At 39.1% G+C, this 21,092-nt stretch overlaps 1 protein-coding gene across 2 annotated transcripts in view; it reads right to left on the bottom strand.

Annotated features, from left to right (window-relative positions):
* ACVR1 (activin A receptor type 1) overlaps positions 1–21,092 on the bottom strand; it is a 124,416-nt gene that overhangs the window by 66,681 nt on the left and 36,643 nt on the right. The window contains exon 2 of one of the 2 annotated variants that reach the window (XM_082395328.1): positions 6,714–6,896. The exons of the other annotated variant lie outside the window; for it this stretch is intronic. The gene's annotated coding sequence lies outside the window, so the exon portion shown is untranslated. The remainder of the gene's footprint in view (positions 1–6,713; positions 6,897–21,092) is intronic. 2 annotated transcript variants of the gene reach the window in all.

Raw genomic sequence — 21,092 nt, 5'->3', positions numbered from 1 at the left:
ACAGAATGTGAAGAGGAGCAGGAAGAGCGCTGAATAAGAAAAAAGGGCCAATGTCAGCCATGAAAACCCCACTCCTTCCTTCTTCCTCAGGGATGGGCCCAAAGGCCCAGTCAGAACTTGAGAAGCAGAGGTACCTCTGCAAAGACTTGAGTACCTCTCTTCCTTTAATGTGTAATTCAAAATATTAACAAATAGAAAGAACATCTAATTCATGATGACCATTTTCAAGCTTTCCCCAAACCATCAAAACTCAAGTGCTTGGCAAAAAAATAACCTACCTGGTACTGGGGTTGGGGGGGCCCTAACCTCATGCTTGGCCTGACCACTCAGCCATCATCCTGCATAAGGAACCATTCACATCCTCCACATTTACAGGCAAACCTCTCTTACATTATTAAAAGCAACCACTATTTCAGCAACCACCACCTCCCTCGGCCCCAAGTCCTCCCATATCAACCCTCTTCATACCCTCGCAGAAAACTTTCTAGAAAGAGCACTCTACAAAGCTCCTTCCACATCTCCCCTCTCCATCCGGTCCATCACCAAAATGCCTCTGGCTAAGGTTCTAACTCTTTGTAACCTGACCTTATCCGTCAGATTCACAGGGGAGCTTCCTCAGAAGTCAGACTCTGAAGCCTCACCCACCAAGATTTGTATTTGATTGACCTGAGGTGAGGCCTAGGAATCCCCCAGTCCCCCGGCAATTTGGGTGGTGCTGAGAATGCTGAGGGTGGCATCAACTGGTCCATTCCCTAGGGTCTTCCCTAGCTGGGATTCAGAGGCTCCATCTCTCTGCTATCTTTACTTTTATGGGTTGGATCTGCTTAGCTTCCTTGGGCGGGAGTTTCCTCTTCTGCCACTCATATCTTAAACGCTGGTTTCCCTTGAGGCCTCACATCTCAGCCCTCCCTTCTTCCCATTCAAGATGCTACCCAGCTTCAAGGCCACTGAGCCAAATGGAACCACCCGGTTAGGATTCTTTACTCATTTTCCCCTTCCCTGACTATTCCTTCCTTATCACCTTCTTTCCCTATCGTATGTCCTCATGTTTTCAGTTTATAAAATTAATTTAAAAAAATTTTGCATAACAGGCATTTCAAGTTATGTTGAGAAAAAGGATAATAAACCCTATTTTTGACCTCCCAGTTTCAAAAATAAGCCACATCCTACCACTCAGTTCCAAAAATAAGAAATCTTATTTCCTCTATTCTGCCCATTTTCTTCCTGATGTATTTTAATGAGAATCCCACAACTCACATCATTTCACCCACAAATTCTTTAACAGATAAGGACTTTTTCTAAACATCACTATAAAGCCAACATCTCATCTAACAAAATTAAAAGTATTCCTCCTCCAAATATCATCGAAAAGCTAATCAGTGTTTAAATTTGCCCAGTTTTCAACAACATCCCCCACTCCTCCCCCTGAAAACCGTGAGGAGAATGGGGATAGCACACAAAGAGAGAATTGTTTTTCTCGCCTTTCAGTTACCATCACTAGTGGTGCGGTGTTGGGATTGTGGCGGTGTGGAGAATACTGTGTGTAACGTGTGGAAGACAGCAAATGCCTAACTATGGCCTATTCAAATACTATTGTTCCCTACTGTTCTGGGGAAACTAAATTTTCTGCGTGGAATAAGGGAGTTAGAGATGTAATTCGGAAAAGGTTAAGTAAGAACCACATAAACTGAATTTGAATTGGAAGCAACAGTATGAACTCACTGAGTATTTTATACATACATATTTCCTCTGTCCACTAAAAAGGCCTAGAAACAATGACCTACCGAGTAGCAGTGAGCATTCCGGATACCCAGATTGTGGGGTTAAACTACTATTTCCCACTAAAAGAAAGAGAACAAGTTGAATTGAACCATGAGTATGCAATCACCAAATCCAGCCAGTTGGAAATTAGAGGTCGAATGGCTGGGTTCTTCAACAGGTAAACTGTAAGAAGAGGAAAGGGCTGGAGGGGGAACCTGAGGTTTAAGAGACTTCAAAGACGGAAAAAGATGTGCAAGACTAAACTACAGTGGCTAGATATGCACAGGCAGGTGATAAGACCATACAGAAAGGCAACGAAGCAATTACTATGGAAGTCAGGAAAGTGGTTACCTCTGGAGAGAGAGAGGGACCATGACAGGCACGGAACATGCCAAGGGGCTCTAGGGAGGCCGCTAATATTCTCTTGACCTGTGTGGTGGTCACAAAAAATATTTACCTTATAAAAATTAACTAAGCTATGTATATTTTGTGTGATATGTGTATCTGTGTTTTACTTTATAATAAAAAGGTAAAAAGGAGAAGACTAAAGAGGAATGTGTGTTGTTCAAAAAAAGGTGCAGACTAACACAAACAAACACACACACACACACACACACACACACACACACACACACTCGGAGGAAGTAACAGTATTGCATATCATACATATATGCACAAAATTTGCCCAGGTTTGTGTTACAAATAAGTTTATATAATAACCTTCTGAAATGTCAACTATTTTTTACCTTCAGACAGGAAAACTGTTTTTTCAAGTTACAAGTTTATTAATTTTTAATAGAGAAATAGGCTTCACTTACCTAGTCATTATCAGAAATCAAGTATTAAACTAAAAAAGTAACACAGCATCTTATGATAAGTTGGTCCTTCCTCTCTCCTACTTCAATTACATAAGTTCCATGGGTCAAGGATATCGAAAGATTGGAGAGTCCAGATCAATGTTTCCCAAACACTGTGCAACATTATCACCAAATGAGAAAAATTAACACCATAAAGATGTGAAACCTCCCTCCCAAAACTTATGTAGACATTTAACACAATCCCAATAATCATACTAACAGGTTTGCTTCTTAGCGGGGAGGGAGTGGTGGCTACATATGAAAATTTTGAAGTCCATATATTTTCTTACAAACCCCACACACACACAAATACATATGAAAATTCTGTAAAATGAAACTTTAAAGTTCTGTAAAAGGGAACTTAAAATAAATATGAAAATTCAGTAAAATGGAACTACTCCTACAAAAGAGAAAAAAAAGTATTAAGCTCCAAGAGTTTAAGAAAAAGAGTGTGATCCTACTACACACACAGGCAAAGAGATCAATTAAACTAAATGGATATCCCAGAAATAGACCACAATGTACATGGGAATTTATAATACAAAGGAAATCAAAAGAGAAAATTTGGGACTATTCAGTAAAATTGGAATGACTAGCCAATGGGACAGAGACTGCTTATTTTCCACTAAAATTCCTTCTTCACTTCTTCTTGGGCACATGCTGACCAGCACGGACTGCATTCTTCACACTCCCTCACAGCCAGATGTGCCCACAAGACTACGTTCTCACCAATGGAAGCAGGAAGTGACACGTGATCGCTTGCCCTGAACTTTCTCCTTCGTCCTTCACATGGAGGGAACCCAGCTATGGTAGCAACCCAGCTATGACCATGCAGATAACTACAGTGACAATTCCTAGAGCCACAGGACAGAAGGAACCTGACTCTCAATGACCAGTGGATACGGGCAGTTCTGCTGACTTGCTTTGCTCACATTGGAACTGTTAAGTGAAGAAAAAGGTCAACTCCTCTGTTCTTTGAACCATAGCATATTTCGGTCCCTTGGTTACAGCAACTCAGCCTTACCCTAATTAATAGAGCACCTAGAGAAAAATTAAGTTGGATTCATACCTAACATTCCAGATGGATCAAAGATTTAAGCCTAAAAAAAGAACCACATGACACTACAAGGAAAGATAAGTTTTTAACTCTAAGAATGGAAAAGGTCTTTTAACTGTCATACAAAGTCCTGAAGCCACAAAAAGGTTGATTATATATTTATCTCTATAAATATTTTGGGGAGGCGGTGGGAGCCGGGGTTGGGGGGGGGGGGGTGCCGCGTGGCTTGTGGGATCTCAGTTCCCCGACCAGGGATTGAACCCGGGCCCCGGCAGTGAAAGCGCCGAATCCTAACCACTGGGAATTCCCTCTATAACTAATATTTTTAAACGTCTTTTATCTACTGTCTCTTCCACTAGGATGTAAGTTCCATGGAGCAAGAACTGGGATCTATTTTCTTCACTATTGTATAACCTACTGCCTAGAATAAGTGCCTAATGAATAAGAGGCATTCAATAAATATTTGTTGAATGAATTGGTAAATTTAAGTATACAAAATTTTAAATAATCTACACTGCAAAATAATTATTTTTACACAAATGACCAAGTAAAATATCACACATCACAAGGAGAGAAGGGGGGGGGTGCTAATTTGTTAATGCACAGGAGCTCCTGTGAACTGATAATAAAAAGATCAATAACCCAACAGGAAAATAGACAAAGGACACTAACATAGAGGGAACAGAACCGGAAATACAAATGGCCTTTAAACTTATGAAAAGATGCTCAATGTCAATCAAAATAAGAAAAAATGCAAATTAAAGCTCCATTAAACTGTCATTTTTCACCTATAGGTTTGGCAGAGAAGAAATTATCAGTTTGGCAATTATACTGTGATTGGCAAGGGTATGAGGAAGCAGGGTTTTCATCCATTGCTGGTGAAATCTAAAACTTTGCAAGCTCTATGAACAGAGCAATTTGGCAATATTTCTACCATAATTAAAATGTGCATATCCTTTGACCCAGCAATTCCACTATTAGAAATGGATCCTATAGATACGTTCACAAACGTGTTTAAAATGATATATGTACAAGGTTATTCCCTACAGCCTTGTTCATGATAATAAAACTGGAAATGATCTATATGGTCATCAATATAGTACTGGTTAAATAAATTCCAGCCCATCTCTAAGTGGAATGCTTTTTCATTTGGGTAAAAAAAAAAAGAGAAATTGCAATAATCATTAGATTATTGCTGGTATATGCCTGAAATCTCTGAAAGAATATATAAGAGATTGGTAACAATTGTTGTCTCCAGGAAGGGTAACTGGGAGACAGAGGGAGAAGGGAGACTTATTCTTCACTCTTTTTGTACCTTTTAAACCTTATAAACATTGATTATATTATTACCTTCCTAGAAACAAATATTTTATAAAATAATAACAATACAAATATTCATATCGGCCCCAAATATCTAAAAACTTGTCTGGTGATTCTCGCTGTCAACCACACTAGGAAGCTATTGAGCTGAACAATTTTAACCCTGTTTCATAATTAAGAATCACAGGGTTAACAATTAACTAACACCATCATCTCTTCCTCCTCCCTCAAATAAATATACGTGCAAAATAAAGTCAGTCTCTTAATTCCATCCCTGTTATTCATTACTTTCTCTTAGAACTCATTCAACCTCATGCCACCTTAAATGGGCATGAAAATATCTCATAGTGCTCCAAGGATGGTAGCCAGAACTAACAACTATGCTAATATATTAACACAGCCTAGTGCCAAAGATGTTCCTTCCAGGCATCCAGAAGATGAAAACTTGACATAACTGACACCTTGGCAACAGCCCAAAGCTGTGCATTATCTGCCTTGGAAAATAAAAACTCACATCCTCAACGACTAAGAGTCCAAAGTCAACAGTCATGGCTTTTGTCTTTTCCCTAATGTGAAAGGTCTCCCCCCCACCATATCCCCCTTTAAATTTTAGGCTAACCCCATCACTTGAGGACTGATTGTTATCATGTTACAGCCATATAAGGAACACTAAGAAGTCATTACTTATATTGAGATTCTGCTTAAAAGGGAAAATTCTGCTTAAAAGGGAAAATATCCAAAGCATATTAAGTGAAAGGAAAAAGCAAGTTGTAAAACCAAATGTGTAGCCACGTTCCATCAATTTTTAAACATAATTAATACACATAATTTGTGTCTATGAAAAGTTTGTATGTGAAAAATTGCGTGTTCCAAATTATTAGCTGTGGGTAAAAGAGAAAAGGAAGGGAGAAAATTTTATGTTTAGACTGCTTTGTACTACTTGAAATTAAACAATCAAAAATAAACTTTTACATAAAAGAATAAAATTTTTGAAAATAATAAATTAGACTTTCCTTAAAAAAGAGAGCACTTGACAGCTACTAGAGACCTTCCCCCAAAGCTCTGAACTCTAAAGAGGCTACAGAGACCTCATGCTTCTGTCTCTATGTACAAGTTTCAAACCATATACAGGCAATCCCGACTTTTAACTCAGAGACACTCCCACAGACATTTAGCACTTCAGGCCTCCCCTCATAGAAACATCTTACACACTCTATGGACCACTCTGCTGGGGAGACAGAGTCTGGGAGAGGCCGGGTGTGTGGGGGACAGGGGCGCCTATGAGAACTCTCTGTATTTTCTGCTCAGGTTTGCTGTGAACCTAAAACTGCTCTAAAACATAGCCTATTTAGAAGGAAAGAAAAAAAAAAAAAATAAAGTGGTCCTATAAGGTGAAAAGAATGGCAGAAGCATTTTATACGTAGGGAAACGGTGGTGGTATTTGAACAACTTGGCCAGAGTTAAAAGATAATTGAGCAACTCCACCAAAAAAAGCCTACATTCAAGGTAATGCAAAAATAAAGAACCGCTGGGTTTGGTCCTATCTCTCTTATGTTGGATTTATACAAAGCAACAAAATGATCATCGTGGCTAAGAAGTGACCGTGTCAATTTGATCTCTGCCAAGGAGCATTAAAAGAGGTGATTTGTTGAAATGTCTCTACTGCTGGCCCTGGCAAGGCCACCGAGAGCTCCTAGGTAAAAAGCTGGCTTGGCTACCTTAGAGCTGGCCCCGGGGCATCTCCTCCCGCAGTCCTTCCAGCAGTGGCTCTTCCCCAGAGCTCCGCTCACTTGCTCCTGGAGCCCTGGAGGTGGGAGAGGCGCTCCCAGAGTCTCCTGGAATAATGAGAATTCTCCAGTAGCTCTTGCGCTGGCAATGTGATGTTCACAAGCGGCTCGGGGCTGTGGAGGGGAAGAAGAAAGAAAACCAGCTAAGCAGAAGAAAAGTCTGTAGTTGTGCATGTGCAGGCTAAAGGAAGTGCACACTTGACAAGCCTTTCAATTGAGACCACAAAACCAAGGCCGATTTACAACTGCAGCAAGGATGGAAAGGGCTGGAAAACAGACACGCAGTAAGTTGGGGTCATAGGTCCGTACCGATCTTAAATATTTTTCTAAGTGACACAAAACCCAGTGGAATCTGCAGTTGGTAAACTTCAAAATCAAGCTCCTTTAAAGTCCATATACCACGTACTCTAGCCATTACAAAAACAAACAAAAAAAACAAAGGCTTTGCATATATCAACTATGATATGTACCTGGGAAAAACAAAGTTCAAGCCGTCCACAAGTATAGAATGAAAGTCTCTCTCCAGACCCCCGGCTGCTCCTAGAGACACCCCATGTACCACAGTAACCAGTTTCTCGTGTATCCACCCAAAAATAACCTGGTTTGGGTCCATTTTCAACCACCACTCTCAGCTGTAGACAGATCTAGTTCAAAGACTCATAAAACAATGGTGGGGTTAGGATCACACAGCGGAAGGAAAGGGGGCTCTAGATAACTATCAAAAAAAACAAAAAGCCACCCAAGCTCCCTTTTCCTTTAGGAAGAATTTTAAAACATCAATATTTGTCAAAGGAAGAGGAAATTTTTATTAGAACCAAACTTTCCCATTCAAATAGCTGAGCAACACAAAACACTGAAAAACGTACTCCTTTTGGAAAATAGCACCTTTTTATTTTTTAACCTCAAGGGACACTTTGCCAAGAAAACTTTCATGTAAGTAAATCAAAGCAGAAAACAAATCCAAAATACAGCATTCCTCAATAATTATTTGGAAGTAAAATCACATAATTAAAAAAAAAAATCACATCAACCTTGAAATTCAAGGGAAATGCTTTACAAATAATATCAAAACTTGCCTCGCTTCAGTTTAAATTGAGCCTCAGAATCAATTTGAAAAGAGAATCGAGAATGTAAAAATAAGACACTAAAATAAGACAGACAAAAATATCCCCCCGTAGAAAGGTCAACCAGAAGCTTGACATTTTCAGCAATCATTTAGTGAAGTTAAAGAGTAAAAAGCCATTTCTAGAGTGGACATCCTTAAAAACAAACTCTTCAGCTAAGCAGCATGCACAACCCTTGAGTTTCAGAGCAAACTGTGGAAATCCTGGTGTTTTCCTAGACAGGGGAATGTGGCAGATTCATGCGGAAGTTGCTTCCCCGTCTGCTGAAGACTAACTGCATTTTAGAAGGGGCGAGTGCAAAGGGGCCTTGGCGGCCGCCCTGCTTAGGACCAGCCGTGTCTTCAAGTTATAGGTACTACCGGGGGAGGAGCTTTAGATAAGCAAGAAAAGAAGGAAATACTGGTGCATATTTTTCTGATTCTTTTTAAAAATCAGAGATTTTTTTTTTTTAATTACAGAAGTACTTCTAATTTCCCTTCCAACTTCCCAGCTCTATCACCTTCCTGCAGAGAATTCCTTCAAGAATGTGCTCAGGTTCTCCTGCCTCGCTCAGCCTTCCCTAATGATTTTCACATTTTCCAGATCTTTCCATTCTAATTCCTCTTGTATTAATATTCTATAGGACTTAATTCTATATGACCTGGCACTTAATCCTCTTCCTTGAACTGGGCTTGTCTCAAAAAAAAAAAAAAAAAAAGGCGAGGATCACATATTCTTCTTCTGCAACTCGCATACAGTTGGTGCTCAAGAGTTACTGGATAAAAATCAAGTCTTCAAATTAAGCATAGTTTAATATTTGTCTTCAAATTATCAGGCTGTCAAATAACCCATGGATTGAAGTCAAAACTGTGGTGTACTACAAGGAAGAACAAGTCAGTAAAATGACAGCAAAGGTGGAAAGCAAACTCCAAATACTTAACTCTTAAAATGTTCTGCTCAGGACCCATCTCTGCACAAATACACTCCATGCCAATAGGCATGGATCCTGAAAGGTAGTTGAAAGTAGTTTTGTTCAAAACCCCAAGAGAGATTTAAAAAATAAAAACAAATAAAAAGAGGCATATGCACCAATTAAAATCAGTAAGATAAAATAAATATCTATACAGATATCCTTCAACTTACAATGCGGTTACCTCCCAATAAACCCATCGTAAGTTGAAAATGTCCTAAGTTGAAAATGCATTCACTATTTCTTACCTACCAATCATCATAGTTGAGCCCAGCCTAATTTAAACTTAACACTTACATCAGCCTACGGTTGGGCAAATTCACCTAACACAAAGCCTATTTTATAATAAAGTGTTGAATACCTCATGTACTTTACTGAATACCGTACAGAACGTGAAGAACAGAATGCCTCTAAGTGTATCGGTTGTTTACCCTCGTGCTCACGTGGCTGACTAGGAGCTGCCGCTGCCCTGCCTCACAAGAGAGGGTCGTACTGCATGTCGCGTGTCGTTGGCCCGGGAAAAGATCAAAATTCACAATTCAAAGTACACTTTCTACTGAATGCGTATCACTTTCGCACCATCTTAACACTGAAAAATTGTTAAGTCGAACCATCGTAAGTCAGAGACCACGTGCATACAGCAAACTGCAGCAACTTGTCACAAAACTTTCATTGAGCTGAGTTTTTCCAAAACCTTGGCCAATTTATTTGTTTAGCTATGGAGGTTTAATTATTGGCAACTAATCATGCCATGTGAAAATCTGACCCATAAAGGTTAGAGGCACATTCCTGTGAAGTGGTGGAGGGTGGGTGTGAGGAAGGGGGAAAGGAGAAATACAAAAAAACATTCTAACTCCAATTGCAGGCTTAACATAGTAGTACATTTTTCTTTCATCCAATTTAAGAGAACATGCATAGTTTCTTAAAAGTCGTGGTGATATGATGGGACTGATAACAGGCAAGCATAAAAGGTACTTAAAATCTAACATGTTCTTGGCAGTCAAGCGACAGGGAAATCGGGGCAAGTTTTCTCAACTTTTTAATTATAACTATATCCTTGGCTTCTAGAAACTGTGGCTTTCAAATATACAAATCCTTGCTCTTTCAAGACATCATCCCTTGTATGCTGATATATGTTAATTAGACTTATTGTGGTGATCATTTTGCAATATACACAAGTATCGAATCACTGCAATGTATACCTGAAACTAACATAATGTTATATGTCAATTATACCTCAATTAAAAAAAAAAAAAAAGAGACAAAAGACATCACCTTGTACCTTCCCCGTCTATCCACCCAGCCTCATAACCCAAATAAACCATGGTGTGTGTGTCTTTGCTATAGAATTACTGTTAACTGAAATTACTTTAAGCAGCGTATGGTAGCAAGAACATGGACTTAGGAAAGAGCCAAACCCAGTTTTCCAACCTAATAAATGTGATCTTACAGAATTTAACCCGTTTGTTTCAGTTTCCTCTGCCACAAAACAAGGTTAATATCTCCCATCTTTAAGAGTTAGTAATAATGCCAATTATTATTCAGCTCTAGAACTGTGCTAAACACACAATTGCATTATCTGATTTAATCCTAACACCACAAAAATGCAGAGGAAGGTATCAGTATTCCTACTTGAAAGATAAGAAAACAGTGTTAGAGAGGTTAAGTGAAACTGTCCCAAGATCACACTTTTGAAATATGTGGTAAAACAAATCAACTCAGCTTATGCTGAGTCCAAAATCTGTGTTCTTAATTGCCTGTAAGTTAAACTGTATCTTGACTATTTGTAAGAATTGAAGTGATTTTTGTAGTAAATATCCTTAGGTCCCTTTACTGTTTTCTACCTCTTAAAATAATAGAAGTGCTAAAGCAGCATGGTAGAAAATCATAAAGTATACCAATCCCAAACAATAACACAAATCATCCACATGATACCACAAATGTCCTCTTGTTCTGGCTCTAAAATAACAACGCTACAACCAAGCATATAAACGTCAAGAATCCTTGAAGAATAATCTACTCCAGATACTTGAATACGTGGGCAAGATAATACTGGGTATTATCTATCAGTAATTCTGAAGAAAGGCAACAAAGATATCAACCAGTTCCCAAGATTCCCAATCTCCCAGTGGGGAAAAAAAATAGGTCACACGCCCTAGACAAGCTTGGGGGACACCACAGAGCTCAAAGAACAAGGAGAGCCACATAAGTTGCGGAAAGATAAATGCTGATTGAATCAGGAAGCAGAGAGGGGCACAAGGATACAGCAAATCTCCTTCTCCAGAAATTTTCAAATTCTCTGTAGACATTACGCTTTGGGATTTGGGAATGAGAAATGGGAATGTCCAGGAAGTTCCCCAGAATTCCCCAAGTTATAAGTTATTCAAAAAACACTTCCAAACACCCTTTACTCATTATTATGGATATCTAAAGGAAAGGTTAAATAAATAAGAAATAAACTTGATAGTATTTACAAAGAATTGTAGTCTATAACAAATGTTCAAATGCTAGAGAATGTCAGTGAGCATTATTGGGGAGCATTCCAATAGCAAGCCAAATCCAGCCCTCAGTCTGTTTTGGTAAATAAAAGTTTTATTGGAACACAGCCCCACTTGTTCATTTCACGTATAGTCTGTGGCTGCTTTCACACGAAACAGCAGAGTTGATAGTTGTGACAGAGTCCATATGGCTTGCAAAGCCTAAAATATTTATGATCTGGCCCTTTAGAGAAAAGGTTTGTTGATCCCTGAAATAACCTTCCTCGTAGATCCAAATGCAGGTTAACAGCATTACACAGAATCACATGTTGAAACTGCCATCTTAAAGGCTTATTTTGCTTTGGAAACGTATTTCTTGGAATACCACTCACAGGATTTGTATACAGCACGCTATGCATATAAATTTATATTTATTTTATTTGCAAGGATGACTCACCAGTAGCAGCAGACAGGGCCATGAATACACATTTATAACATAGCAACAGCTACAAGCAATCATGACCAATTCTCTCCTCTGCGCTCCTATCCCGACCTGGCCCTGGGAAATGTCAATCTTATCCTTCAATTCTGTAGGCTAGCTTTCAACTTGACACCAGTGGATTCCTTTCATGTACTTATGTCTCTGTGTTGATTGTTTTAATTCTCACAGGAGAATTTCAACACTTTTTCCCATTTACCTTTTTTCTTAACTGATTTTTCTGGGGATTTGGAAAAATATAAATTTCCCAGGAAATCCTGGGAAGGAATTCTACCATGAAAGCACTGTTCTCTTCAGGTGTATATTTAGATAGATGCTGAGTAGGAATCCAACTCACCAGAAAAAGACTTGGGGAGAGGAGGCAAGCATGAGGATGAACCAAGTCTCCAGGATGTTTTAAGGAAAAGATTAAGGTCTGTCTCAGAGCCTAGAAAGAAGACCAACCAAAGTGGAGACAGGAAGAAAGCAAGATTTCGTAATGCTTTGGCCCCTGGGATGGATTTAAGGTCCAAATTTCAGAGCACCTTTCTCCTCCAGAATTTAAATTATAATTTGGCTAAGATGAGAGGCGTCTACTGTGGACCATGACAGGAGTAAGTGCAATTAAGTTCCAGACTATATTTCTGAAGATAACATGCTTACAACTTCAAACACCCTCATCCGAAGTGGTCTGGAACCCTATCAAGATCCCATTTCTCCGTCCAGCCTTTTAAAGGCTCATTTATTTGTGCCAGCAATATAAAGCATGAGGATCATAATAAAACTCAAGGGAACAAAGGCAGTGGGATAGAGTAGCAGCAAGAGGGTTCCAAACTTGAATCAGAGAGTCCTGGGCTGAATCCCAGCCCTGTCAGTCACTCCACAGGTAGTCTTGGGCCAACTGAGCTGCCGTCTCTCCCAGGCAACATGGGCATCAGGACGCCCTTGCAGAGTGGCCATATGTGAAGTACACGGCATGTGGTGGGTGGCAATAGATGATAGCTATTAATAAAAATTTAATAGTAAGGAGCAGGTGTAAAGAAGAGGAAACAGTGAGGAAGACTGAGAATCACAAGGGTTGAATTAATAGGTTGAATCATATGAAATTGCCAAAATTTGACCACTTTGACTCATAAAACTAGTAATTTAAAAATAAATATTATAAAAGAAGCCTGAAAGGAGAGAACATGGAAGACTAATACCCCATACTCATTCCCCCACTGGTGGCACCTTAGAAGAAATCCAGACACCAGATGGGAAGGCTACAGACTAAAATAGAAAACACCTTCGCCAACTCCTCACCAGATAGGAGGTGTGACTTCAGGGAAGAGAAGATTCAACAGAGACAGACAGAAAGACAGAAACACACACACACACCCTCGCTCACACGTAGCCCATGTAATTCACTCGTTCTCTCTCTTCCTTCTGCATTCCTGCTCTCTCCTTTTCTTTCCTTATTTCTTTCCCCACACAAGGCCCAAAGGTGACTTTTGTTAACCATTTTGGGAAGGAAACACAGCATTTCTGGTCAGCTGATGTTACCAGCTGCACGGCAAGCCTTTCTGCAGGCCTTGTAGAGCAGCTGGTAGCTCGATAAAGAAATCCAATGGATCCATCACTTTTTCCCCCTTATTTTTCTATCTTCTCTTCACACCATAGTTATTAGTTTTGTTAGTCTTGTTAACAAAGACTAAATCTTGTTAGTCTTCACCCAATTAATGGGTCTGTGGTTATTTCACAGAGTCATGTCAATTCCTGGATGAGATCTGAGTTTCAAGACACCCAACTAGCCCAATCCTAAGTAGCTCTAGTGCAGCTATATCTAAGACTCAGAATGGTTCTGAGTGAGGAATCAGAGCACCTTGAGTAGACAGGGATTAAGAACTGGCAGAGGTAAGAAAGAAGTAACTTGTCATTTCTTCCGCGCCCCCAATGCACTACTCTCTAAAGAGAATCGGACTTCACTGGTAATCAGATCGCCTTTCTCTGTTGGGTCCCAATTTCAGGTATGTAAATCCCATTCTTGCAGAACTTCCGCACTCCCCATTTCCATGAGGCATGCATGTTTTATCTGCTGTCTGGCAGTGATGTGGTAATCCTTGATGATTACCCTCAGATGTAATACCATGCAGGCTTTCATCAGTGGATGATCTCAAAGCACTGTTTACAAGAGTTTGCAGGATGCCACCCACGTGGGCCGGAACCAGATTTTCTAGTTTTCTAGTGGGGTGTTTGTTTCTCCAAAGCTCCACTCTGGGGTTCCTGGGTCTATTATACACCTTTACTAGACAGACATTAGCAAAGCTTCAACAGGGAGCTTCTTGAAAATAGGCATTCTGTATATCCAACGTCCTGCTGTATCTCCAATGCCTGGTTCAGCATCACATCAGACTTATTTAAGTATTTGTGGAATGAACGAAGCTTAAAATTACAGAAAAGCAATAAGTATTAACAGTTTCAAGCTCATAAACTTGGTAAAGAAAATGTGTAAATCACTAAATGGCTAAGTTTCTACCCTAGACTTAAATTCAAAGCAGCGCAAAATGTACCAAACTCTTATTTGACAGGAACAAGTTAATATAAGAAACATAAAAAAAAAATACAGAGAATTATAGAAAAGTTACTATTTCATAAAAGCAGTCTTCATTTTAGAATGGCAATAAGTTTTCCTAGTACATGTATTCACCAAACAACTACTACACATTAAGGTTAAGTTTTTCAGAACCATATCTACAGAAATTTCCAGAAACATTGAAGGGGGTTATTACAAAAGAGGGGCACCAAAATAAATGAACAGAGAACTAATGCTTTTAAAAACCATTCTTCCAATACCCTCTTGCAAATATTTATGTCAATTACCAACCTAAATAAAATTTTCACCAGATCATTCTCCCTAATTAAGATTCAGCGAGAATTAAAAAAAAAAAAAAGGCAATCAACATTCTTTTTCTAATTGTTTGGTTTAATTTTTATTTACCCATAGGCACTTCCAAGGCTAGGCAGGAAACTGGAAACTGCTTGCCCCCTGTGTGGACAGAACAAGGTAACAAACAGAAAAAGATCCAGTAAAGTTTAAAAAAATTAAGTGAACAATATCTTGTATGGCTGTGTTTTCTTGTTGTGTGCTACGTGTGTGTACTACATATCCATAATTATGTCAGACAAGCTATGCATTTTACAAGCAGTTGCCAGACCTGCAGTGAGTTATCTGAAAAACTAACATGCAAGCTTCTTGGAGAGGAAAATAGCTTCTTATTTACTGTTTAGCTTTATAATAATTGGGTACCATCCCTTCCATACTAGACAATCAACAAATACTTGCTGACTGATGAACAATGAGATTAATTTAAAATAAGATTAAAGTCAGGAATCCAGGGGACTCTGGGTCTATCACTGACCGAGCAGCCTTGAACGTTAGGTTTCTTCAAAGCCTGCTCTATCATCTCGATAGGATTATTGCAGGGGGTCATCAGGCACAGTGGAGAAAACATTACATTAATGAGCTAGGCACACCCCTGCACCATAGCTATGTGACACTGGTAAGTCACCTGTGTTCTCTGGCATCCATTTTTCCTACCTAGAAATTGAGAGTGGTGGCCCAAGTTGCTAAGTTTCCTCCTACCTAAAAGATTCTCTGTTTAGATATTTCTTTTACAATTGCTAGCAGGATTCCTCAAGAATTATGCTAACAGGAAAGGCTACCTCTTTAATTAAAGATGGTTTTCCAATCTACTCCTGTACTGAAATGCGAACCAACCCGCTCATTAAAAAATAATAACATTTTTCATTTAATTTAGCAATTTAGTTCTTAACTCACCGAGGTTTGCTTTTAATTTAATTTGCCTACCAATAATTTGTTTGCCAACTGAAGAATAACTGAGTAAGAAAATGCACAAAAGGGTGCAGAATAACCGTGGCGGGGGATGGGGATGGGGTCGGTGTCTATCACGGCCAGTCTCTCAAGGGGTATGGGAATGTGTCCAGTTCCCAAGACAAGGAATCTGGATTAACAAAACTCAAGTCAGCGTGTCTACATCACCCACCACCCAAAGCTGCTAACCTTCCTTTATGTCCTATCTCATGCAGTGGCACCACCCAGCCCTTCCCGTCTCACACCAGCAGCACTCCAACTCTTTCTCAGGGATTTCCTCTAAGTACCTGCCAACAGTGCCGACAATGGCTCTCCTGAGCGTGTGCAAATTCCTGATTTCTAGGACCTGGCCTGAGACTTCTCCCACCTCATCCAGTTACCACCCCCCAGGCACTCTGACCCTAACTGCACCTTACAGCTCCCTGAGGACGCCTCCGTCTTGTTCGCCTTCTGCCTTTGTACTTGTCCACCTGCGATGTTTTTTCCATCTGTCAATTCCTATACTTCAGGATCAGCTCGAGAATCACCTCCCTATGGAAATCTTCTCTGAAGCCCCCAGGACCACACCCTGTCTAAGATACATGCACCCTCCTCTGTTGTTATCACAGCACCTAAAAAGTGCACTTCAATTTTTTTTTTTTTTTTAATTTCACTGCCTAGTGAGCCTGTGAATTCCTCAAAGATAAGGAGTACTTTTTCATTTCTGAAAACATCAGGGATAGTCGTATAAACAACAGGTCCTTAATAAATGCTGATGAATGAATGGGTGAACCCTGATAATGGACTCAAAGCAGAAGAGGAACACTCTAAGGGAAATATGAACAGTAAAAATTGAGAAATAATTATGCTACTGGAAAAAGGAGGTAGGCCTACCAGAATACACGTTTAGGGTTGTCATGGCTTTTCATTCAAAGCAAAAAAACTCCCCCAGATCCTAGGTTAAAGAGACTAAGAGAGAACTAAAGTGTTTATTTCATAAAAAAAGACAGTATGTAAACTAAACGTATACACTAAACCATAGCTTCCTAGTGACTTACATATGAAAACAAGGAAGTATTCCCTACTCCAACAGTTTAGACCGTAATCTTTTTCTAAATTACATATATACAGAAAAAGAGCTTGAGAGCTACACTCAGATACCATGCTAACACTGTAACATTACTGGAAATTAAGATGTCAATAAAATGTAAGAAGAGAAATGCTTCATCTTATAAGAATAATGTTAATTTTTTTCCGAGAAAATTATTCCCAAGGTGGTCATGTGGAGCCACATGACCTCCACACAATTCCCAAAGCTAGGCTCTCACTCACTGGCCTCCCTCCAGATGTCTTCAGTCAAAGTGCTGGGGGCCAGAGTGGGAAAAAGATGAGTTCTTCTTACCATGACAATGCTACCTTCTTAATGGTTCTCCCCACCCAACCCATTTCCCCAACCTCAACCTTTTTATACCACGTAGTGGGAAGAAAAGAATAAATACATAAATTGCTATATAATGCAGCTGAACTTAGTAAGCATAAAGAAGGTAAGAGAAAGGAGCCCATGGCCAAAGTTGAATGCTAAGGAAAAGAGAAGGAAGATACCAAGAACAGGCTTGCCTGTTATTAGCACTGGTTGCCTGGGATCACTTGAAGTTTACACATAAAATTGCTTAAGGCATGAGTCATTTCAAATCATGACTGTATTGATTCATTTAATGTGTTCAAGCAAACCTGCGATGAAGGTGACCTAGAAGTCTTGAGATTCAGATGATTATCCAATCAAAATAAGGGGGGTGGCAGACATATTTTGAAAATCAAAACCATAAATAAATGTTCAGAAAATTTTTACATAAAAAAGAATGAAATAATGCCATTGGCAGCAACATGGATGCAACTAGAGATTATCATACTAAGTGAAGTCAGAAAGACAAATACCATATGATATCACTTATATGTGGAACCTAAAATATGGCACAAATGAACCTATCTACAAAACAGAAACAGACTCACAGACATAGAGAACAGACTTGTGGTTGCCAAGAGGGAAGGGGGAGGGGGAGGGGGAGGGAGAGGGATGGATTGGGAATTTGGGGCTGGTAGATGCAAACTATTACATTTAGAATGGATAAACAACAAGGTATAGCACGCGGAACTATATTCAATGTCCTGTGATAAACCATAATGGAAAAGAATATAAAAAAGAACGTCTATATGTGTGTAACTGAGTCACTTTGCTATACAGCAGAGATTGGCACTACACTGTAAATCAACTCCAGGTCAATAAAAAAAACTGAATTAAAAAAAAAAGAAAAATTTTTAAAATCCTGTTGCTTTCTCATTACAAACGGGCAGAAGAATGTGAGATTTCTTAGTTTATCAAAATTGAGCATAGATTTAAAAAACAGAAGATTGAGAATTTACTGTTCTAGAGGATTCTGTCAACAAAAACTGGTGTCAACCAGGGGGTTGGTCCAGGAACTTGGCTTCTACTCTCACTTAGTTCACAGGATGATTGGGAGCCCAAACTTCAACTTCTACTTCAATGATCTTAGCTTCAAAATCAGTCTTACATGCTGATGGTTTCTTTTGGGGAAAATGAATATGTTCTAATATTAGATAGTGTTGACAGTTGCACAACTCTGAATACTAAAAGCCACTGAATTGTACATCACAAAAGAGTGAATGTTTTGGTATATGAACTAAGTCAATAAAAATGTTATTTTAAAAAATGAGTCTTAAAGCTCTTACACCTTTTTCTATGTAACTTAGACCTTGAGTGTACGCTGTGCAGTGCCTGCTCACTGCATGGGCATACGTTGTCTCCCGAGTCATTTTGTGGAAAGAGCCAAAACACTGGAATCACACAGTTTGGGAACTGAACCTAGCTCTGTCACTTCCCAGGCTCTGGGATCTTAAGCACATTACTGTCTGAGCCCCAGTCCCCAACTCTAAAACAAGCAGACACTACTTACCTATCAGATGAGGAGACTGTGAATCTGCAAATCACCACCAAGCTCAGACTGATGGCAACTGGCATAAAATAAAATGGGATGGGCTCTAAGAAAAGATGTATGGGGCGGGGGGTGGGGGGGGGTGGTGGCGGTGAGACAAAAGGGGAGATGCAAAAGCCGGAAGGATGTGGCAAATGCAGAGTCAGGACCAAAGCCAGCCTGCCTAGAATTAGGCCAAAGCCTTCTGGAATCTTCCTTTTGGTTCCAATGATGCTATGGGGTGGTGGTGATGTGAAGTGGAAGGGTGGGGATAGGGCTGTTTCCAGAGGAAGCGTTATTATCAAGACCACCTTATCTATGGATACTTAAATCTCAGGATTCTTACTCAAGTAATTTTATATAAGTAACCACAAAGCAGAGACATTTTCTATACTTTTCATCTCCTCACATGTCATTAAGCATTCAGTCCACTAATGGAATTATAGCCTCTTGATTTGGGTTGCTATTAATTAGAACACATAGTTTTCCACCAGGATTCATTTTTTATGGATTAATTCTATACAATAAAACATGCCTGAAGTTGATTGTATTAGCAGTCTTTTCTTCGCAAGCCTCAAGATTCCACACCTGTGATTAACTTACATCAGCACAAGTTGAAACTTCAGCTTTTCCATCATTTGTGATATTGCAACTCTTAAGAAGCAACTTACCTGACAATTAATACAAACAATCTATATTTACCATCAATAACACAAATTCCCAACTGGGCCAGAATTTCTAATGTGAAAGTCTTTATAGTGGTTTTAATAACATCATTCTCATTTAAAATGAGCACTATTTGCCAAGCAGCAATTAAAAGAAAAAAATTATATGTATACATATATATATAGTGTGTGTATGTGTCCATGTGTATGTACACACATACACATATATATATTTTAAAAACATATATACTTTATGCCACACGTTTCTACCATCGAAAGCAATTCCAGAAGAGGTAAAAAGCTGAGCAAGTTGTCCTGTCCTCCCCGCAAGTAGAGGCTACACCACAGCTAACTAAATTCTCTCACTCCAAGTTGCTGGAGAGACCAACGGGTTAACAAAACTAGTCTTCCTCAGCCGCACTTTAAGGCGCCAGGAGATTAGTATGAAAAAAAAAAAAAAAAAAACAAACATTAGCAATTGTCTCTGTTTACCATCCACACTGTCAACAATTCTGAGAAACATTCCACTGAGTTTTTTCAGGTCACTAAACCCTTGTCCATTTCATAAATATTTGTCTCCTGATTTTGCTTTTTTACTTTTTAAATCCCAGAGGGAAATGATAGTGTTCTATAAGTGTCAGAATGGCTTCGTTTCTAAAATTGGAAGGAAGAAAAGGCTAGCTTCTGTTAGTTCTAATTTTGAAAGCATTAAGTATTAGGGGAGGGACCTCTCAGATAATAACCTTTTTTTTTTTTTTTTACATTTTAGTTGTCTCAGGTGCATTTCTGTTGCTTCTACTAGCATTGCTGTGCGGTCAGGTTTATCTTAAGACAACACATTCTAGCATACATTCAACTGAGTCTCCTAGATTTATAGCCAAATTTAGACTGGCTTAACACAACCGGAAGGTGTCCTTCCACAGTTTTTCACATTGGACATATGAAAAGTGGGTCAGATACGTGTCTAGAAGCTATTTTATTTCAAACATAATTTTGTATGGTGAACTTTCCTACACACACACACACACACACACACACACACACGCCATGCTTTAACTGCTACTTCAGAGTTGCAGTCGACTCCTCATGCCATTAGCAAAGACAAGATCCAATATGTAAGATAATTTAGGGGAAAAAAAGGCAAATAAATATAAATATTCCATAGAAATAGGGGCCTGTCAGGTTGGGAAAAGCTTCCACAGCTTCTATATGTGAATGTATTCTCTCTCTAAAGAGAGGTAAGTGGTTCCCAACTCTTGAGGTTTATTGCACATCAAACATCAAGAATGTTAAGGAAACTTAGTATCTCATACACATCTACTATCATTTCTCAAATAACTATGACTTCATGGATATGTATATATATCCACATTTAATACATATTATATGAATATATAATCAATCCATATATAATAAAAATGCAACTACAACCTTTAGTGAAGGCTCTAATTTTTTTTTTAAGGAAATTACCAGCCCTCCATGCCCTACCCCATTCCCAGGTGTCCTCCATCATTATCTTTTTTTCTCTCCTACACTGTGGTTAAAACCCCGAGCGGAGGCCGCACTGCCTGAGCTAGATTTCAGGCCCTGCCATTTGCTACGTTTAGCACCTTAGGCACATAACTCATTTCCTTCATCTGTAAAATTAAGATAAAAAGAATTGGACCTGCTTCACAGAGTAATAATCATAAGGGCTAAATGAATGAATATATGCAAAGCACTCAGAGCAGAACCTGATATAGGAGCACCATGAAAGGGTAAGCCATTACTATTATTG

Source organism: Balaenoptera borealis (genome assembly GCF_965194805.1).
Source record: "Balaenoptera borealis genome assembly, chromosome: 6".
Taxonomy (NCBI): domain Eukaryota; kingdom Metazoa; phylum Chordata; class Mammalia; order Artiodactyla; family Balaenopteridae; genus Balaenoptera; species Balaenoptera borealis.
Note: the sequence above shows the minus strand (reverse complement) of the source record. Positions and strands in the feature narration are given on the sequence as shown.